Genomic DNA, 23,282 nt, shown 5'->3' on the forward strand with positions numbered 1-23,282 from the left:
TTTCATATAAAAAATGAGAAAAATATTGTTATTTTTTCAAAATTGTCGCTCTTTTTTTGTTTAAAGTTAAAATCGCACAGGTGATCAAATACCACCAAAAGAAAGCTCTGTTTGCGGGAAAAAAGGATGTCAATTTAATTTGGGTACAGCGTCGCACGACCGCAAAATTGTCCGTTACAATCACGCAGTGCTGAATCGCAAAATAGGCCCTGGTCTTTGAGCAGCCAAATCCTCCTGGGCTTAAGTGGTTTTAATTTAAGCCCTGGACCACAGGCACTCACAGCTGCGGTAGTATTCGGGGGGACGGAGGAATGAAAATTTCAACAAACAGCAGACACCAGCACAAAGGACACTTATTATTCAATGTAAGTGCCGTCTCGGGTGCTGATTTTAAAGAAAAAAATGTAACCTGAGCTTTAAGGATTAAACACATTTTCAAGTGACAATACTACAATCCAACATTTTTAGAAGCTATGTTATATTATCATTTCAGTAGAAGATTTTACAAATGCAGCCATTGTATATCTACCTCCTTTCATTTACAGCTATACGTAAGTAAGGTTTTCATCTGTCTCCAGTCAGTCATGGATCCAGGTCACCACTTCTAAGTCCCAAGCTGCTTAAGCTGCTCACTTCAGCCGAATGTGCAAGCCAAGCTCCAGGCTTCATCACCTACCCTTACTGTGAATATAGAAATGCAAGCCTCTCACAGTGGCAACAACACTCCACCAGTTCCTCTTCATTGATGTGTTTAGTTCCCATTAGGGCCTAGTTGTACAACTATTCATTGTAGTTAACATTATGATTAAATCTTAGTAAGAGGTGAAATCTCAGTGAAGAAGGAATGGCTGGAGTGTTTCTGCCACTTGTTCAATAAAGTTTGAATGTGTGACTTGAGCATTGTGTGAGCATATAATGGAGTATATGAGCTTAGAAAAGCTTAAATAATGTTTCTGTTACAGCTCAAAGTAGCTAAATAAGACAATTTATAAAATGTTGCAGTTTTTGGCATCATTTACTACACTTATTCCTGTTGGTAATTTTTTTTTATATTTTTACCATTTACCTGAAAGATGTCCAGCAAAGGGCCAAGAAAACTCCCACATTTAATGTCCGTCATAGGCTCAGATGACTAGGCAGAGCATATAGGACAGCTTCTGGGGAGCCAGGACCAATAAGGCTGATCCTAACAGAAACACTATGAAAAGTTTGTGACATTGCTGATTTCTTGATTTTATTAATAGGAACTAATAAGTAAAGTGAATTTTTTTTTTTTTTTCTGATAGTACACTTTGCCTTCACTTGAGGTAATATAGGTCATATTACTATGATGGGTGGGCAGCAATGTTTGATCTGTTATCTTCTCTGAGACCCGTCCTCTTACTGTAGATTGCTACCTCTAAGAAGTCCATTTGTGGTGATATATTATAATTCTGTACATTACAGAAATTTGTATTACATTATTTACAATAGAAACCCAGTGTCTTTTACCTTTTAGTAGCTTGTCAGCAGTTTGTCAGTAGCTTGTCTATGGGGCAGCGGATGTCAGCGGAGACATCTCCGCTGCCATCCGTATCCGATCCTGTCCATGATATCTGGACAGATGGAAACCCTATTTTTCCATCCGTTCAGGGATCGGATTAGATCGGATCGGATGAGAGCGGACAGACGGTCCACTCTCATCCGATCCCCCATAGAGAGCAGCGGGAGCTGTGACACCTCTCTCTCCACACTGCAAACGGAGACGGAGCTGTCATCCGCCGGCTCAGCGGGGATCGGCGGATCGATCCCCGCTGAGCAGCACGGATCCGTGTGAAAGAGCCCTTAGACAGTTGTTTTAGGATCAAGAGTCTCCATTAGAAGATTTCCCCTCTATTCCTGTTCTAACAGCAACTAAAAATTGTGGATTTACCCTCACTTTTATAACTGGTGACACGTGACAGCACAATTAGAGAGAGTAAATCTCCCTAACAGGGACATGGACAGTTATTAAAATCTAGAAGGGGCCTGTAGCACTATAGGGTATGATAAAAGGCATTGATCTACTGGCAATGCACTAAAAAACATTGACCATATCTGAATAGCAGCTTTCTGTGTAAATATGTATAAAGTTACCAAAGGTTAATATTTAGAGACATTCTAGTCAAATACTGCATTTTCCATTTGAAAGCATGCAGTTGAGTTTGAATGGGAAATGCAGCGTCTGACAAGAAAAGGCTGCATTTGACCTGCTTTACCTGCAGTTTAGACATATTCTATTATGCCAACCTGCTTCCAAAAAAATGCAAATGCAGGTTAAATGCAGCCTCTGAACTGCCATTGAAAATGAATGTCAAATGCAGGAAAACACTACCCATTTACATAAGCCCCAACAACGTTATCTTTGCTGTCACAACGTAATACATTTTTAGTAATATTCAATAAAGTGATATAAAACCCAAAATCAAAAATGTAATATATTTCAGCTTACCAATCATTAGATTTAATGACTGCATTTGTTTTCTTTTTTTTTAAGCTTTTTTCCCCTCTGTTGTTACTTGGTGATCTCTCCAGTAACACACCTCCTGTATTAGAGTGCCTACACTCTGTATGAGAGACATGTTTTGACAGCAGCATTGTCAGTCTGGGGGGGAGGGGAGTATTAGATGGACTAGCAGATTTAAATACACTAACAAACTGAAACCAAACTCCAGCTCACATTACAGTTACACAAGCAGTTATAGCAACAGTTTTCTTTCATTTGGGATAAAGGGTTTACATGAATAAAAAAAATCTGATCATTGTAAGCACTCCTGTCAGTGGTAAATGGTTAGTCGCAACACTGTAATTGCTGTATTTGAAGCAGAACTAAATGAAAGGAAGCCTAAAAAAGAAAACAAATGCAGCCATCACATCTAAGAATTGGTAAGCTGCCATAAAATAAATGTTTGCTTTTGGGTTTAATACCACTTAAAGGATGCTGTAGCTGTAAAAGACAGGCAGCCTATTATGCAGTACTTAACTGTTTTGCAGGATGTAAATAATTCTTAAAATTCCGTAGCTTTATGATTTTTTAAGCATTTTACTTGCATGTTGCATATTAGAGATGGGCTCAGGCGTGTTCGGGATGATAGTCCCAACCCACCTGCCCGATCCCTCCAGGTAGCCGACACTGCGCAGCGCTAATCACAGGCAGATAGACATTTCCCGATCTGCAGCTGCGGACAGTGTCTCATTGCCTGTGATCAGCGGTGTGAAGTGTCGGCTTCCTGGCGGGATCAGGCAGGTGGGTTTGGACTAGGATCCTGAACACACCTGAGCCCATCTTTATTGCATAGGTTGCCTGATTTGAGTTCCTCATGTCCAAGCAGTGTTTGCAACTGGTAGTTTTAACCACTTGCCGACCGCCGCACGCCGATCTACGTCGGCGGTCAGCCCCTCACAGGCAAAGTGACGTAGGGCTACGTCACTAGCTTGTGAGGGTCTAGGGAGCGAGCGCGCGCCGCCGGAGGCGCGCTCCCGCTCCCGCGTGGTCACGGACCCCCCCTGCGCGTGTGACCGGCGGACCCGATGTCCGCCGGCCACTCTGCGATCTGCGGGGGAGAGGGAGAAAGTCAGGCAGCTTGTGTAAACAAGCTGCCTGTCATTCTCCCCTCTGTATGAGAGCTGATCATATGGATCTACTATGTAGATCCGTTGATCACTCTGCATACAGCTGAAGCCACAGCCAATCACAGTTAGAATCACGCCCCTAGGGACACACACAGCCCCTCCCTCTCAAATAAAGTTAACCCCTTCACTACCAGTGTATTTTTACAGTAACAGTGCATATATATAGCACTGATTACTGTAGAAATGTCACTGGTAACCCCAAAAGTGTCAAAAATGTCAGTCAAGGGTCCGATCTGTCCGCCGCAATGTCGCAGTACCGCAAAAAAAATCGCAGATCGCCGCCATTACGCGTTAAAAAAAAAAAACAACAAAAATGACAAAAATCTTTCCCTTAGTCAGTAAACGCAATAACTTTTGCGCAAACCAATCAAAATACGCTTTTTGCGATTTTTTTTTACCAAACATAGGTAGCATAAAACAAATTGGCCGAAAATGTTAAAAAATTTAGATTTTTACATTTTTTTGGGGGGGAATTTCATATAAAAAAAGGGAAAAATATTGCTATTTTTGCAAAATTGACGCTCTTTTTTTGTTTATAGCGCGTGATCAAAAAATCTCACAGGTGATCAAATACCGCCAAAAGAAAGCTCTGTTTGTGGGAAAAAAAGGACGCCAAATTCGTTTAGGTACAGCGTCGCACGACCGCGCAATTGTCCGTTAAAGTCACGCAGTGCCGAATCGCAAAATACCCCCTGGTCGTTTAGCAGCCAAATCCTCCGGGGCTTAAGTGGTTAATGTATCATGAATCTCAAAAAAAATACATGATTTTCTGTAAACATTTTGTTGGTTGTGCTGTGCTTATTATTGTCTTTAACTATATTATTTTTTACTGCCATGTGTATACACTAAAAACCTACTCCACCCAAACTGAAATATGAATCATTGGGTAACCATAGTGAAGTGTAGTTATACACTGTATTTCAATGTAAATGTGAATGCATGGAGAAAAGGCCAATATTATCTGTGTGAGTTCATTAAAGACAAAATAAAGGATAGTAACTATGCCACAATTACAACAACGTAATCCTGAACTGTGAAAAATTTTGGAGCTCAGTTAACAAAGGTACATAGAGTTACAAGGAGATCTTTGAAGTGTAGCCAACACTTTATAAAATAAGTCCTAAAAAATGTTTAAAATAAAAGGGATATCAAGGGATAATTCCTTCTTTGAAAACTACCATTGTGTAAAGAATATTTTGCTTTTTTGTTTGCAGTTAGGTAAAAGCTCAGCTGAACTTTAAAAATCAGCTAAATGCATTTAATGTGCATTAAAAAATAAAAGGTGCACAAAGTTTTAGGCCCTGTTCACACCTGAGCGTTTTTCAGCTCGTAAAAAGCTCATCTGTAAAATCTCAAAACGCCCAACAAGCAAAATCCTATTCATTTCAATCTTCCCTGTTCACATAGGAGCATTTTGTCGCCTGAAGCAAAACGCCTGAAGCTCAAAAAAGTACATCAGCTTCTTTTTTTGGCAGATTACTACAAGCATTTTTGTTAGATTTCAATGCCTGCCCCCAAACACTTGCAAAAACACCTGAAAAATGCCTGAAAAAAGCTCCAAAAAACGCCTGAAAAAAAAAACGCTTGATAAAAGCCCAAAATAACGCCTGAAAATTATACGCTCAGGTGTGAATGGAACCTCACAGTTTGTTTTCTTTAGAATGGAGCATCAGTAAAAAGCCTGTACCCTGTCAGAATGATGTAGAGAAGACCCTTGAAATGTGTGGAAGTGGTGGTCCTTGGACTTGAATAGCGTTCTTTTAGTGTCCACCAGGGAAGTCACCCAGCAGTCACCTGGTGCCAGCAATTGGTCAATAGTGCTTGAACCTGGTACCAGTTGTGGCCCCCATTTCTTACCTGTCTTCTTTTCTTTTACTTTTACTCCTGCCTGACTCTGCTCTACCTGATTCCCCTTCTTATCTGTGTCTATTTAGGTAGGTTGTTTCCATTTTTTTGTATGCATTTACTGTGTTGTCCAGATCACTTGTGTTCTTGTGCTTATAATACATTGCGTTAATTTAGATCTGAGTATGGTTTTCTCTGTGAAGTTCCCATGTGTTGCTGCTGCGGGAAGAGAGGGAAGTTTCTGACAGTTATTTCAGGACCAAACTACAAACCCGATTCCAAAAAAGTTGGGACACTGTACAAATTGTGAATAAAAACAGAATGCAATGATGTGGAGGTTTCAAATTTCAATATTTTTTTCAGAATACAACATAGATGACATATCAAATGTTTAAACTGAGAAAATTTATAATTTTAAGGGAAAAATAAGTTGATTTTAAATTTCATGGCATCAACACATCTCAAGGCCATGTTTACCACTGTGTGGCATCCCCTCTTCTTTTTATAACAGTCTGCAAACGTCTGGGGATTGAGGAGACAAGTTGCTCAAGTTTAGGAATAGGAATTTTGTCCCATTCTTTTCTAATACAGGCTTCCAGTTGCTCAACTGTCTTAGGTCTTCTTTGTCGCATCTTCCTCTTTTTATGATGCGCCAAATGTTTTCTATGGGTGAAAGATCTGGACTGCAGGCTGGCCATTTCAGTACCCAGATCCTTCTTCTACGCAGCCATAATGTTGTAATTGATGCAGTATGTGGTCTGGCATTGCCATGTTGGAAAACGCAAGGTCTTCCCTGAAAGAGACGACGTCTGGATGGGAGCATATGTTGTTCTAGAACTTGGATATACCTTTCAGCATTGATGGTGCCTTTCCAGATATGTAAGCTGCCCATGCCACACACACTCATGCAACCCCATACCATCAGAGATGCAGGCTTCTGAACTGAGCGCTGATAACAACTTGGGTTGTCCTTGTCCTCTTTAGTCCGGATGAAATGGCATCCCAGTTTTCCAAAAAGAACTTCAAACTTTGATTCGTCTGACCACAGAACAGTATTCCACTTTGCCACAGACCATTTTAACCACTTGCCTACTGTGCACTTTCACCCCTTTCCTGCCCAGACCGATTTTCAGCTTTCAGTGCTCTCATGGCGCTAATCATTGAAAATTGATCACACTTGATCACACCTGATGTACTGAAGGCCTATCTAATTTCTTGAGACACTAAAAAGTCAGGAAAGTACAAATACCCCCCAAATGACCCCTTTTTGGAAAGTAGACATTCCAAGGTATTTAAAAGGTGAGTTTTTTGAAGTTGTAATTTTTTCCCACAATTTTTTGCAAAATGAAGATTTTTTTTTTTTTTTACAAATTGACGTATTGATGAAATATAGTAATCAGAGGTAGGGTGATTACCTATAGCGCTTGCTGAAAGTGTGTCAACCAAAAAAATGTGTAAATATACACTATAAAACCACTCTATAAATATTAAATAGTGCTAATTAAATAAATAAATTATGTGAATACTGTGCTTCATATTGTGAAAAAACAACAATATATATAAAAAAATTAATAAATGGTTAAAGTTCATGTGCACAACTGTCATCTATACTGAATAGATGATAGACAGTCCATAATATGGTAACATCCACCAAAATGTGACTTCTAGATAAAAAAATAGTCCAAAGAAAATTTGTAGATAAATAATAAAGTGCAGGTGCTCCTTTCTTTCTTCCCAAATATCCCTTCACCGTGGAAAATAGGTAAATTTCAAACTCACCAGAAAGAAGCTGGGGATTGATTTGATCCATTATAACTAAAATATCAATGAAAACATTGGATAGGTAATACCTTAGTAATACTGGGCAGGGCTTGACTTGGCTCATAACACATTAAAAAAGTCTTAACTGCAAACGTAGATTATTTAAAGCTCATCTCCAGCCAAAAGCGTTTTCTCATGAATAAGGAGGTATCCTTGTAAATAGGAAGGAAAAGGTGTCTCCAGTAGGGATATTTTTAATCATTTTTTGTACCACTGACACCAGGGCAAGACATGATCAGGGATGTGACTGGGTCAGAAAGACTATACATAGCAGTAAAACATGGCTAGATGTCTACTCTTCTCCATATATACTAAAATAAATAGATTTTGTATTTGGAGAGGTTTACCATTTCCTCCTCTCATCACCTATTTGAAGTCACAGACTGCAATAAAAATTTAACAGAGGGTAGAAACCTTTCCCCACACTTTGCCACATTTTAAAAACATATTTACTGGAATTGGACTTTAGCATAGATTAGGTAGCACTATCCAGTACAATCCTTTTCTTTAGCTTTGAATGGAGTATGGAATGGACAGAGAAAGACATTTCTATGAAGAAAATGCCTAAGAATAATTAGCAATGTATCGTTTCTATCAGGCGCGGACTAGGACAAAAAATAGGCCCAGGCATTTTAGATTGAGCAGCCCATGATACTGGTCCCTTCCCTGCTCTCCATTCTGACAGCTCCCCTGCAGCAGCCTGCATTAGAAAGGAGAGGGGAACATTGCAGAGATGCAGGGGGTGAGAGGAACCGGGAAAGATTACATGGGTGGCAGAGGGAACAGATAGGGGTGGAGAGCACGGGGTGGGGCAGAGAGCACTAAGGGGGAGGAGAGCACTGGCAGGGGTAGGGAGCGTGGGGGCAGAGAGCACTGGGGGTGGTTGGAGAGCACGGTGGGGGGGTTGGAGCGCACAGGGGGATGCAGAGCACTGGGGGGCACCGGAGAGCACACTGGGTGGGGCAGGGAGCACAGTGGGGTGGGAGACAAAGAGCATAAGGAAGCTGGGGAGCACTGGGGCTGGGCTGGAGAGCATTGGGGGATCTGAAGAGCACCAGATAGAGTGGAGAGCACAGGGGGGATGTGGGCAGTTGATGTGGGGAGTTGGAGAGCACTAGAACTGCAGAGCATGAGGGGCCATGGAGCACTGGGGGGGTCAGCTAAAGAAGTTAGGAGGAGCTGCGGATCAGCTGCATATAGAGTAATTAATATTTTCATATTCATCCTGTAGTAGCTGAATGCCTCCTTCTCCTCCTCTCCCTCCTTCAGGGATTTAGTGGCTGCAGGAGGAATATAAATGTCAGGCTTGCCAGAGACACCAACCGCTCCTCCGGTTTCCTGACCAGTAGTCTTGTTATCCTGGTATCAGGTGGAGAAACGGATAGGGTCCATTAGCCGAAATATCAGGACCTCAAATGAAAGTGCAACCAGCAAACTTGGGGAACAACAAATAAGAAAATGACTCACGGTTAGGAGTAGGTCGGGAGGAGGTCCAGAAGAGTAGCCAAGAGTGAGCCGAGTTTGTTAGCCAGAGTCGGTACAATCCTAGGGGGTGATCCGAAGAGAGGTCAAGTGCGAGTCGAGTTCGATAGCCAAATCCAGTACAGTCCAAAGGGTTGATCCAAAGAGTGGTCAGAGTAAGCCAAGGTCAGCAACGAGAATAGAACATACACAGCAGACAAGCAGGAACCAAAACCTATACTAAGGCGCCAGCAGGAAGTCGAAGAGGGTATTTATGGGTCATAGGATCAGGTAACTGACAAAAGCTGGACACTGGGTAGAGCAAGAATCTCATACCAAAAGGTAGCTGATAATGAGAAGCTTTCCCCAGAATTGGAATCACCCCGTGGCCCAAGCAGCAGGGAGAAGACCCAGAACACACCTGACCACCAGATCAACTCCTGGCCAAGGCGGGACAATGAAAAGATCAACTCCTCTGTATGCAGCTGCTCTGCCACTCCCCCTATTCAGGTGCACAGGGAGGATGCACGGGCACTCACTTTCTCTCTGGTCCAGCAGGTGGCATCAGATGATTGGATCCATTGCAGCTCCTTCCTATTCACGATCATGGGGCAGGTGGGTAGTTTCCGCCCTTTGGCCCCAACTACTAAACTAAATAGGTGGCCAGCTGCAGAAATCCCGGGTGAGCCGCATGGGCTCAAGGAGCAGCTCAGCTACCGCAGTTGCTTTGGCCCCGGTGTGTCCTATGGCCAGTCCGGGCCTGGTTTCTATGGTTTATGTTCTTTAGAAATTTACAGTGCCTTGTGAAAGTATTCGGCCCCCTTGAACTTTTCGACCTTTTGACACATTTCAGGCTTCAAAGATAAAGATATAAAACTGTAATTTTTTGTGAAGAATCAACAAGTGGGACACAATCATGAAGTAGAACAAAATTTATTGGATATTTCAAACTTTTTTAACAAATAAAAAACTGAAAAATCGGGCGTGCAAAATTATTCAGCCCCCTTAAGTTAATACTTTGTAGTGCCACCTTTTTCTGCGATTACAGCTGTAAGTCGCTTGGGGTATGTCTCTATCAGTTTTGCACATCGAGAGACTGAAAATTTTGCCCATTCCTCCTTGCAAAACAGCTCGAGCTCAGTGAGGTTGGATGGAGAGCATTTGTGAACAGCAGTTTTCAGTTCTTTCCACAGATTCTCGATTGGATTCAAGTCTGGACTTTGACTTGGCCATTCTAACACCTAATATGTTTATTTGTGAACCATTCCATTGTAGATTTTGCTTTACGTTTTGGATCAAATCTCCATCCCAGTCTCAGGTTTTTTGCAGACTCCATTAGGTTTTCTTCCAGAATGGTCCCGTATTTGGCTCCATCCATCTTCCCATCAATTTTAACCATCTTCCCTGTCCCTGCTGAAAAAAAGCAGGCCCAAACCATGATGCTGCCACCACCATGTTTGACAGTGGGGATGGTGTGTTCAGGGTGATGAGCTGTGTTGCTTTTACGCAAACATAAAGTTTTGCATTGTTGCCAAAAAGTTTGGTTTTGGTTTCATCTGACCAGAGCACCTTCTTCCACATGTTTGGTGTGTCTCCCAGGTGGCTTGTGGAAAACTTTAAACAACATTTTTTATGGATATCTTTAAGAAATGGCTTTCTTCTTGCCACTCTTCCATAAAGGCCAGATTTGTGCAGTGTACGACTGATTGTTGTCCTATAGAATCTCCCATCTCAGCTGTAGATCTCTGCAGTTCATCAAGAGTGATCATGGGCCTCTTGGCTGCATCTCTGATCAGTCTTCTCCTTGTATGAGCTGAAAGTTTAGAGGGACGGCCAGGTCTTCGTAGATTTCCAGTGGTCTGATACTCCTTCCACTTCAATATTATCACTTGCACAGTGCTCCTTGGGATGTTTATAGCTTGGGAAATCTTTTTGTATCCAAATCTGGCTTTAAACTTCTCCACAACAGTATCTCGGACCTGCCTGGTGTGTTCCTTGTTCTTCATGATGCTCTCTGCGCTTTAAACATACCTCCGAGACTATCACAGTGCAGGTGCATTTATACGGAAACTTGATTACACACAGGTGGATTCTATTTATCATCATTAGTCATTTAGGTCAACATTGGATCATTCAGAGATCCTCACTGAACTTCTGGAGAGAGTTTGCTGCACTGAAAGTAAAGTGGCTGAATAATTTTACACGCCAAATTTTTCAGTTTTTTATTTGTTAACAAAGTTTGAAATATCCAATAAATTTCGTTCCACTTCATGATTGTGTCCCACTTGTTGTTGATTCTTCACAAAAAAATTACAGTTTTATATCTTTATGTTTGAAGCCTGAAATGTGGCCAAAGTTCGAAAAGTTCAAGGGGGACGAATACTTTCGCAAGGCACTGTAATTACAAATTTGCTGATTCAGTCATTGTTTTTTTAACAGTTGAACAATTGTGCAAGCACTTGCCAAAATTAAGACATTTAGAAATTTGTGTCATATTTCACATTTGTTAACATTAAAATAGAACTACACTTCATTAGAGATGTCCCGAACTGTTCGCCGGCGGACAGTTCCCGGCGAACATCGCTTGTTCGTGTCCGCCGCTGCGGGCGAACATATTTGATGTTCGGTCCGCCCCCTATACTTCATCATTGAGGCAAACTTTGACCCTGTACCTCACAGTCAGCAGACACATTCCAGCCAATCAGCATACCCTCCCTCCCACACCCTCCCACCTCCTATAAAAAAGCAAGGGCAGCATCCATCTTAGATCATTCTGAAGCAGTGTAAGTAGTGAGAGCAGGGAGAGTGCTGCTGCTGCTGCTGTTAATAGAGACAGTTGTTAGTCTTATTAGATTATAGATAGTGTTCTCGGTCCACTCCTGCTGTAAGGACAGCATCCTGACAGCACCCCAAAAAGCCCTTTTTAGGGCTGGTATTTGAGTAATTTTTTATATATATATATATATATATATATATATATATATATATATATATATATTGTGCAGTTGCCTGCCCGCCATGTGTGAGAGGCCACAGACCCACCACAGACTGTACTGTGTGCACACCACACTCATATCGAGTGGCACAGTACCTGCAGTTTAAAAAATAATTGTTTTTTTTCCTCTGTCATAATTGCAGTGAGTGTCAGGTCCACAGAGTGTACTGTGCCCACTGCAGTGCCCACCACTGATATATACGGTGGCACAGCAGCTTGCAAATTAAAAAAATATATATTTTTTAATAATTGCAGTTGCCTGGCCTGCCAGTGAGTGTCAGGTCCACAGAGTGTACTGTGCCCACTACAGTGCCCACCACTCATATATACGGTGGCACAGCAGCTTGAAAATTAAAAATATATATATTTTTTTATAATTGCAGTTGCCTGGCCTGCCAGTGAGTGTCAAGTCCACAGAGTGTACTGTGCCCACTGCAAATGGACTGTTTGCGGTGCGTTAAATGGGGAGTTTGGTCTGTCAGAGTTTGGTCTGTCACTGTGAAGCGGGCGTAACCCTTACACTACCTGATTGATACAACATCATACCTAATCGTATACACACACTGGATGTTTTAAAGCACGTTGTTCCAAACAATTTAGGAATGTTAGGTGATTTATGCCCTTTATGGATTAAACTACGTAATTTTCCATGGGAGTTTTGCCATGGATCCCCCTCCGGCATGCCACAGTCCAGGTGTTAGTCCCCTTGAAACAACTTTTCCATCACTATTGTGGCCAGAAAGAGTCCCTGTGGGTTTTAAAATTCGCCTGCCTATTGAAGTCTATGGCGGTTCGCCAGGTTCGCCCGTTCGCGAACATTTGCGGAGGTTCCCGTTCACCATTCGCGAACGGCAAATTTTAGGTTCGTGACATCACTACACTTCATCTGAACAACACAAACCACAAAATTCAATTTAATTTATTTTTAATATTCAAAGCCAACTTCCCATCCATCCAGGTCTCCATGCTTTATTTTGTTGAGAAATCTCTTTGAAAAAGACTTCCCTAGCATTTCTGCTCATGGCCATCTTGAGTAAGGACAGATGATTCAAGTAGCATTTACTTCCTGGAATCCATCTGCCCTTAGATCAGGTATGCAAACAGGAGAGGGTGTGCTTAGGTAAGAAAGCCCCTCCTCTCCTCTTCCTGCACTGAAGACTTCTGGGATGTATGACATCATTTGCCTAGGCATGGAAACCAGGAAGTAACTAAAGAAATATATAAAAAAAACTTTATACCAAGCAAACTTTCCTATCCATTTACTAATGAAAGCAGCAAAAGAAGTAAAAACAGTCAATGTTGACTGACAGTGTTCCACTTTAAGGTGTGTTGCTTTATGTTCTGGGTACTGTGTACCAATGTCCAGTTTACACTTGTGCGTTTTTATGTGTATGTTAGTTGCAGTGCGCAAAAAAAAAATCCTGCTTGCGATATCTTTGATGCACTTTCATGAATATACACAATAATATGTGCCTTAAACAAAATGCACCTAAAATGCACCACTTGGATTTGGTCTTTACATTTCTTTATTAGTTTTTCCGTTGAGCATTCTGGATGGCCTCTTTGGAAGCCCAAAAAAATCAGCAGGGTGGACACACCACAGAACATGCATCTCCTGCTTATCAAAGGTGGGAAAGTAGGAGCAGTTTAGGATAAAGCAATAAGGAGGAGATATATTTTTAAAATAAATCGACAATTCATCAGCATTTAGGCAGTCTAGATCAGTTTATACTAGCTCATTATGAAATACTTACCTTAGAACGAAGCCCTCGCAGTGCCACCCACTCAGCGACAGGGCGGCCGACATGTCCGGCCGCCCTGTTTCCTTGTTCGCGTCCTCCGGCCATCTGATTGGCAGGAGGCGCGATTACATCACTCCCGCGCATGCGCGCAGGAGCTGCCGTTCACGGCACTGGGCTCTGAAGGAATGGCACAGGTGGCCGTTCTTTAGAGCGCATGCGCTGATGATGTAATCGACTGCATGCACTGTAAATGTCTCCTAAACGGTGCAAGTTTAGGAGATATTTACAGTACCTATAGGTAAGCCTTAATATAGGCTTACCTATAGGTAAATAAAATGTCACCAAAGTGGGTTCACAACCACTTTAATGGTTAACCAGAAGTAAATAAATATTCATAAATTAGAATTCTCACACTATTGCCAAAGACACTCCCCAACTGCAGGCAGAAGCGAATAATAACAGAGTTTAGGTTAAGTCTTTGTTTTTTGTAAAAAACAAAAAAAACAAACCTGTCATACTTACCTCCTCTGTGCATTTGGTTTTGCACAGAGCAGCCTGGATACTCCTCTTCTCAGGTCCCTCGTTGCTGCTCTTGGCCCCTCCCTCCTGTTGAGTGCCCCCACAGCAAGCAGCTTGCTATGGGGACACCTGAGCCAAGCTGCAGTTCCCTGTGTCCATTCAGACACAAAGCTGCGGTTCAGCCCCGCCACCTCTCTTTCCTGATTGGGTAAATGACTTTGACAGCTGCAGGAGCCAATAGCGCCATGGCTGTGTCTCAGCCAATCAGGGGGTAGAGTCCCGGATGGGGGAGGGACTCATGGTGCTGGGGAGGCTGCTACACACAGAAGGCTTTTTATCTTAATGCATAGAATGTATTCAGATAAAAAACCTTCTGCCTTTACAACTCCTTTAAACTAACAAAACCAGAACCATCAATTCAATCTCTGCAGCAGTACATAGTGTATGTATAAAAAAATGCTGTAACAAATGATTGCTGTATCCAAAATGCATAGCATTTTACCATGTTGTACACTACTGTCATGCTGGAATAAATCACATAAAAAAAACGAAGCATTCGTGTGCCGGCATTTCTTGTTACTTGGAAGCATTTAAATGCATCTGAATGCTTTTAAATCACACGCGTTTGTGTGATGCTGTACCCGAATAAAATTGATGTCCTTTTTTTCCCACAAATAAAGCTTTCTTTTGGTGGTATTTGATCACCTCTGTGATTTGTATTTTTTGAGCTATAAACAACAATTCTATCTGTGGGGGGGGTTTGCTGAATGAACACAGAGACCTGTGTTTCTAAATAAGAGGATGTCCCTGTGTTCATTACTGACGGAAAAGCGGTCTGCCGTGTTTGCAACTGCAGACCGCCATTTTGTCTCCACGTGGAGTGATCGTGGGTGCCTGGCAGACATTGCGGCCGCCCGGACCCGCTAATTGGCTCCCCCCTGTGGCCAATTGGCGCGTGTGCATGTCCTCACTAGCGGTTCCACGAAACGACATACAGGTACATCGTTTTGCGGGACAGAGCGGACCTGCCACTGTATAAGTATAGTGGCTGGTCGGCAAGTGGTTAAAGAAAATACTGCATTATATACAGTGCCTTGCGAAAGTATTCGGCCCCCTTGAACTTTGCGACCGTTTGCCACATTTCAGGCTTCAAACATAAAGATATAAAATTGTAATTTTTTTGTGAAGAATCAATAACAAGTGGGACACATTTATGAAGTGGAACGAAATTTATTGGATATTTCAAACTTTGTTAACAAATAAAAAACTGAAAAATTGGGCGTGCAAAATTATTTAGCCTCTTTACTTTCAGTGCAGCAAACTCTCTCCAGAAGTTCAGTGAGAATCTCTGAATGATCCAATGTTGACCTAAATGACTAATGATGATAAATAGAATCCACCTGTGTGTAATCAAGTCTCCGTATAAATGCACCTGCATTGTGATAGTCTCAGAGGTCCGTTTAAAGGGCAGAGAGCATCATGAAGAACAAGGCAGGTCCGAGATACTGTTGTGGAGAAGTTTAAAGCCTGATTAGGATACAAGAAGATTTCCCAAGCTTTAAACATCCCAAGGAGCACTGTGCAAGTGATTATATTGAAATGGAAGGAGTATCAGACCACTGCAAATCTATGAAGACCTGGCCGTCCCTATAAACTTTTAGCTCATACAAGGAGAAGACTGCTCAGAGATGCAGCCAAGAGGCCCATGATCACTCTGGATGAACTGCAGAGATCTACAGCTGAGGTGGGAGACTCTGTCCATAGGACAACAATCAGTCGTACACTGCACAAATCTGGCTTTTATGGAAGAGTGGCAAGAAGAAAGCCATTTCTTAAAGATATCAGTAAAAGTGTCATTTAAAGTTTGCCACAAGCCACCTGGGAGACACACCAAACATGTGGAAGAAGGTGCTCTTGTCAGATGAAACCAAAATCAAACTTTTTGGCAACAATGCAAAACGTTATGTTTGGCATAAAAGCAACACAGCTCATCACCCTGAACACACCATCTCCACTGTCAAACATGGTGGTGGCAGCATCACGGTTTGGGCCTGCTTTTATTCAGCAGGGACAGAGAAGATGGTTAAAATTGATGGGAAGATGGATGGAGCCAAATACAGGACCATTCTGGAAGAAAACCTGATGGAGTCTGCAAAAGACCTGAGACTGGGACGGAGATTTGTCTTCCAACAAGACAATGATCCAAAACATAAAGCAAAATCTAAAATGGAATGGTTCACAAATAAACATATCAGGTGTTAGAATGGCCAAGTCAAAGTCCAGACCTGAATCCAATCGAGAATCTGTGGAAAGAACTGAAAACTGCTGTTCACAAATGCTCTCCATCCAACCTCACTGAGCTAGAGCTGTTTTGCAAGGAGGAATGGGCAAAATTTTCAGTCTCTCGATGTGTAAAACTGATAGAGACATACCCCAAGCGACTTACAACTGTAATCGCAGCAAAAGGTGGCGCTACAAAGTATTAACTTAAGGGGCTAAATATTTTTGCACGCCCAATTTTTCAGTTTTTTATTTGTTAAAAAAGTTTGAAATATCCAATAAATTTCGTTCCACTTCACGATTGTGTCCCACTTGTTGTTGATTCTTCACTAAAAATTACAGTCTTATATCTTTATGTTTGAAGCCTGAAATGTGGCAAAAGGTCGAAAAGTTCAAGGGGACTGAATACTTTCGCAAAGCACTGTATGTAGCACCCTACAGGTAGGTGCTAGGTGAAAGTATAGTGGGCCTTGGCTGCCTAACAGCAGGGCCATTATTTCAGCTGGGCTGTCATGTCTCCCAGGTGTGTCTGCTGAGGGGGGAGTCTCCCCACTGGCTCCATGAGAGGATTCTCATTGGGCAGTGGAGGAAATCCAATCAGAGACACATTCGGGCCTGTATCTACCCTAGAAGGCAGATTCTGCCACAGAGGATCCTGGGAGTGGGTATAAGTTTGAGGGGAACACATGATGGGAAGCAGAATCCCAGGAGGGAGAGTATGGCTGTCTCTCCTCCTGTCAGAAGGATCGGGTGACTCGGGTGGCTGCCTGGGAATCCAGAGAATGCTGAGTTTAGCTGCAGAGGGGATCGGGTGTGCCGAGGACCAATGGAGGAAGAGGGGTTTAGTTCCAGTAAAGCCTGCCAAGGTCGTGAGTACTGTGAACTACCCCTGGGGGTCTGCCTAGTGTGGAGGGGACCACTCCAGAGAAGGTTCCAGGGATCCAAGAGTCAGCTAGCTGTAAAGGGGGTGCCTAGTCAGAGGACCCTGAAGTGTTAGAGGGGGAGCCAGCGGTTGGGCCCTGAAGAGCTTATGTGTACAGTGTGAGTTAAGAGTTGCACTGGCACAAGCAGTGACAAGGAGCTACCTTGGTCAGTGAAGGACTGAAGGGAGCTGTTCAGTGACTTTGGAGCTAAATTGAGTGTCAGGAGTCAAGTGTTCTACAGTCCTGGATCTTCTGAGTTAACAAACAAGTTAAAGTCGAAGTTCCAGCACAAGTTCAGTATAACAGTATCTTCAAACGCCAGCAAGCGCTGGTTGGCATTCAGCTGACGTCAAGACAGCACCAACGGGCATTTTTGTATAAAGTCCCAGTTAACCTAGTTGAGCCAGAGGAGTATCCCACTCATTCCCTTCTCCCATCCCCAAAATACAATAAACAAAACCAACCAAAGATGCCGGAGTGGTCAATATCTCAATTCTCACACTTGGGTTCACAACTTAAATGTGCTGGAGGTGTCATCGGTGACAATGGCAGACCCACATCAGGCTCAAGTCCTTGAAATATTGCTACATATACACTGGATGGAGCTGACATTCACAGTTGATAATCATATTAAAAATTTTACTGTGATCATATGTGGCACCTGTGGACAGTGGTGTATTTTGGTTTTGTGCTGCCCTAGGCAAGACTAAAATTTGGCGCCCCTCCTCCCCCTCCTATTTAATTTTGCCCACCTCTTCCTGTTTAACGGATGCAGCGCCATCCAAAATTGAAGGACTACAAGTCCCAGCAAGAACCACTGAGATCTCATGACAGGGGGGGGCGAGAGAGAGAGGGAGTTTGGATAGAGAGAGGTTGATGGGTGAGGGAGGGTGTGAGAGAGGGAGGATGAGAGAGAGAGAGAGAGGGGGGGTGAGAGAGGGGGAATGAGAGAGAGAGATAGAGGGGGTGAGAGAGAGAGGGGGGGTGGAAGAGGAGGGGTTGGAGACCCCCTAGCCCTGCCTGCAGTCGCTCCTGTTCCCCATGTCTGTGGGTAGGTGTGTGTGATGCACATACCTCCCACCCGTTCTCGTCTTTTGGGCCCTCGGGCAGCCTGTTGATGTCCCAGCTGGGAGCAGAGAGGAGGTTTGAGAAGGAGTGCAGGCTCTTGGAGGGGCCAGGGATGCTGCACCCGCTGCTGCTTAGGACAGGGTGGGGCCGTGGTAGTGGAGGACTTTCTCCCTCGCAGGCTCTCAGTTCTAGTCAGGGATGGCCGGCTGCCCGCTCACTGTGTGAAGAAGCCGCAGCTCAACAGCAGCAGCAGCTGTCGGCGGTGGATTGGTGGATTTTGCTTTGTTGCCCTGCACCCCACTGTCACCAGACCAGCAGGACTCTCTGGGCCCCACGAGCACTAGGTGCGGAGGAGGAGGAAGTTAAATCCTAATCCACTTTGAATCATGGCCAGGGCCAGGGAGTCACGGCCGTGACGTCACTGGTTGCTAGATGCCAACCGGCTCTAGCAAGCAGTGGCCAATAGATTCTCAGGTGGAGGTGGGGGCAGCTATTTTGCTGCCCCCCTGCAAAGTCTAGGCCTAATCAGTGCCTAGGCCTGGGCCTTGTTGGCCTAGGCCAAAATACAGCACTGCCTGTGGATAAGGAGGCTCCTAGTTAGTGTCTTGCAAATTACTCGTTTATGAATATGTTGACTACCCATTGATATTTTTGCATTTTAAAAAAGCATGCTTTTTTTTTTTTTTTCCATATTTAAGATGCATTTAAATGTGTTTACATAAACTGAGCATTATTTTAAAATGTTTTAAATGTACTCCAAAAAACATTCCGTTTAATACAATAACTTTCATACCCCTTGAAATTTTCCACATTTTGTCATGTTACAACTAGGGTTGAGCGAACACGGACTGTATTATTCGTGTTCGTACCGAATAATTGCATTTTTGTTACCCGAACACGGACCCGAAAACTTTACTGTATATTCGGGTAAAAATCCGTGTTCGGTCATTTTATTTCCGGGTTTTGCATGCTTTGGCGTGCTTTTCATGGCAGGCTTTCAACAGCCAATCAACAAGCGTTTAACTGGTGTGCCTAAGCCATCCCAGCCATGCCTACAAATGTATCAGTAGCTGTGATTGGCCGTCTGAAGCATGTGACCAAGTCTTTATAAGTTCGAGGAAGCGCTGCTGCGGCGTCATTCTGCTGTTTAGTTCAGGGAGAGAGCACACATCAATGTGCTGGCTGCTGATTAGGGACAGACAGGAAAAAAAAAACATTTGTGTCCGGATAGAATTGAGGGACAGGTCGGAGTGTGTTAGGCAGGGTGAGTTGTAGGCATTTTAGGGAGAGAGTCTGCTGATTTTTAGGGTCAGTGTGTTCTACAAACTACAATCGATATTGCTGTGTGGGGTGGAGTTTGCAGTGACCGATCTACGATCTTATCAATCCTTTTAGGGACAGAGTCTGCTGATTTTTAGGGTCAGACAGTGCGTTCTACAAACTACAATCGATATTGCTGTGTGGGGGGGGGGGGGTTTGCAGTCACCCGATCTACGATCTTATCAATCCTTTTAGGGACAGAGTCTGCTGATTTTTAGGGTCAGACAGTGTGCTCTACAAACTAAAATCGATATTGCTGTGTGGTGTGGGATAGGAGATAGGCAGGTGTCAGTGGTCCACATCCATTTTGCTGTGTGTGGCCTGCAGTGAACACAATCTTTTTGGGGTGCAGTGAACACAATCTTTTTGGGGTGCAGTGAACACAATCTTTTTTGCCCACTGAGGAGGAGGGAGAAAAGTATTTTTCTATCAGTCACTGTGTGCAGCATTTTTCCTTCAGCTGTGCTGTGCTGAGTGACTGATCATACACTGCTGTGTTCAGTTCACATGTGCTAATATTGAGTGGTTTCAGAAATCATACACTTTTTTTCTATTCCACTATTCAATATACAGCCTTGGGTTAAAAAAAATTAAATTGTGACCTGAAGCAGAGCTGAATGATATTTGGGGTTTTTGGGGTTCATCTCATACTTCTGAAGATTTGAGGGTGCTGCCTGTTCCACACTCCTCCTACTCCTCATTCAGCCTTTTAGGGGTACAAACAATAGTAATTGGGGCCTAGTGTGGTTTTGTACGTGTGAGATACATACACTTTTTTTGATCATATTTCCTATTCCGCTATTCAATAAAAACCTTTGGGGATCAATTAAATTGCGGGATAGTTTGTGTTGGTACGTGTGAGATCCACCTTTCCAAGTTTTTGGGGTTCATCTCATACTTCTGAAGATTTGAGGGTGCTGCCTGTTCCATACTCCTCCTACTCCTCATTCAGCCTTTTAGGGGTACAAACAATAGTAATTGGGGCCTAGTGTGGTTTTGTACGTGTGAGATACATACACTTTTTTTGATCATATTTCCTATTCCGCTATTCAATAAAAACCTTTGGGGATCAATTAAATTGCGGGATAGTTTGTGTTGGTACGTGTGAGATCCACCTTTCCAAGTTTTTGGGGTTCATCTCATACTTCTGAAGATTTGAGAGTGCTGCCTGTTCCATACTCCTCCTACTCCTCATTCAGCCTTTTAGGGATACAAACAATAGTAATTGGGGCCTAGTGTGGTTTTGTACGTGTGAGATACATACACTTTTTTTGATCATATTTCCTATTCCGCTATTCAATAAAAACCTTTGGGGATCAATTAAATTGCGGGATAGTTTGTGTTGGTACATGTGAGATCCACCTTTCCAAGTTTCTGGGGTTCATCTCATACTTCTGAATATTTGAGGGTGCTGCCTGTTCCATACTCCTCCTACTCCTCATTCAGCCTTTTAGGGGTACAAACAATAGTAATTGGGGCCTAGTGTGGTTTTGTACGTGTGAGATACATACACTTTTTTTGATCATATTTCCTATTCCGCTATTTAATCAAAACCTTTGGGTATAAACAATTAAATTGCGGGATAGTCTGTGTCGGTACGTGTGAGATACACCTTTCCAATTTTTGGGGCGCATCTCATACTGCCGAGGATTTGAGGGTGCTTCAGTCTGCCTCCTGCCTGTTCCGAACTCCTCCTACTCCTCATCCTGCCTTTAGGGTACAAAAAATTGTAATCGGGGCCTAGATTGTGTTTGTACGTGTGAGATACACCGTTTTGTAAAATTTGTCCTATTCCGCTATTCAATATACAACCTGTTTGAGTGTAAAAAATTAAATTGCGGGATAGCCTGTACCGATACATGTGAGATACACCTTTTTAAATTTGTTTGGCGCATCTCCTTCTACCGCCGAGGATTGCAGGGCGCTTCAGTTTGCCTCCTGTTCCCAACTCCTCCTACTCCTCTTCCTCATCCTGCCTTTAGGGTACAAAAAATTGTAATCGGGGCCTAGTCTGTGTTTGTACGTGTGAGATACACCGTATTATAACATTTTTCCTATTCCGCTATTCAATATAAACCCTTTTGGAGTGTAAGAAAATTAAATTACGGCATAGTCTGTATCGGTACGTGTGAGATACACCTTTTAAATTTGTTTGGCGCATCTCCTTCCACCGCCAAGGATTACAGGACGCTTCAGTTTGCCTCCTGTTCCCAACTCCTCCTACTCCTCTTCCTCATCCTCCCTTTAGGGTACAAAAAATTTTAATCGAGGCCTAGTCTGTGTTTGTACGTGTGAGATACACCGTTTTTTTTATCCTTTTTCCTATTCCGCTATTCAATATACACCCTTTTGGGGTAAAAAACATTAAATTGCTGCATAGTTTGCATATTTGACTGTCAGATACACCCGTGCGATACTGTTGTTGTTTTGTTCCGCTATTCAATAAACACCTTTCTAGGGCAAGATCATAAATTACAGAAATATGAGGAGACCGTCAAATAGGGGCCGTGGCCTGGGTCGTGGTTCTGCTGGTAGAGCTCCTGTTGCAAGGAGAGGACGTGGTCGATCTGTGCCAGCTACACGCACAAGTGAAACACCTTCCACAAGTGTGAGTAGGCGACAGAACCTGCAGCAGTATTTGGTAGGGCATAATGCGCCTCTAGACGTGATGAGGCCTGAAGAAGTACAGGCGATAGTAGATTGGGTTGCTGACAGTGCCTCCAGTTCCTTCACATTGTCTCCCACCCAGTCTACTGCAGAAAGGTCAGAGTTGGCACCTGCAGCCAATGTCCAACTGTCTTTCACCTCACCCCCTTGGAAATCAGGCAAGCAGTCTGAGCCTCAATCCATACAGCAGTCTCTTGTTCTTTTTGAGGACTCTGTCAGCAGGGTTTCCCAGGGCCATCCACCTAGCCCTGCCCCAGAAGTTGAAGAGATTGAGTGCAGCGATGCCCAACCACTTATTTCTCAAGATGAGTACATGCAAGGACCATCGCAGCACGTCTCCGATGATGACGAAACGCAGGTGCCAACTGCTGCGGCGTTCAGCATTGTGGAGACCGACAAGGAGGGCAGGGGTGAAGACTGGGTGGAAGATGATGTGGAGGACGATGAGGTCCTCGACCCCACATGGAATGAAGGTCATGCAGGTGACCTGAGTAGTTTGGAGGAAGAGGCGGTGGTCGCACAGAGCCACCAGCACAGCAGAAGAGGGAGCAGGGTGCAGAAGCAGAGCGGCCGTGCCCTAGACACTACGCCCGCTACTGCCCAACGCAGCAAGGGAACGAGCGCACCAAAGTCAGCTCAAAGGAGTTCTCTAGCGTGGAAGTTCTTTAGAAAATGTGCTGATGACAGGACACGAGTGGTTTGCACCCTGTGCAATCAGAGCCTGAAGCGGGGCATAAACCTTCTCAACCTGAGCACAACCTGCATGATCAGGCATCTAAGTGCAAAGCACGAGCTGCAGTGGAGTAGACACCTTCAAAACCAAGAAACGTCTCTGGCTCATCCTGCTTCCTCTTCTGCTGCAGTCTCGGCCGCTCCTGCCACATCTGTAGTGATACCGGCACCTGCCACCCCGCAAACAGAGGATCTGTCAGCAACACCGCCACCTGCGTCACCAACCATCTCCACAATGTCCCGTGGAAGAGTTCAGCT

The sequence above is a fragment of the Pelophylax lessonae genome (assembly GCF_965119305.1).
Source record: "Pelophylax lessonae genome assembly, chromosome: 2".
Lineage (NCBI taxonomy): Eukaryota > Metazoa > Chordata > Amphibia > Anura > Ranidae > Pelophylax > Pelophylax lessonae.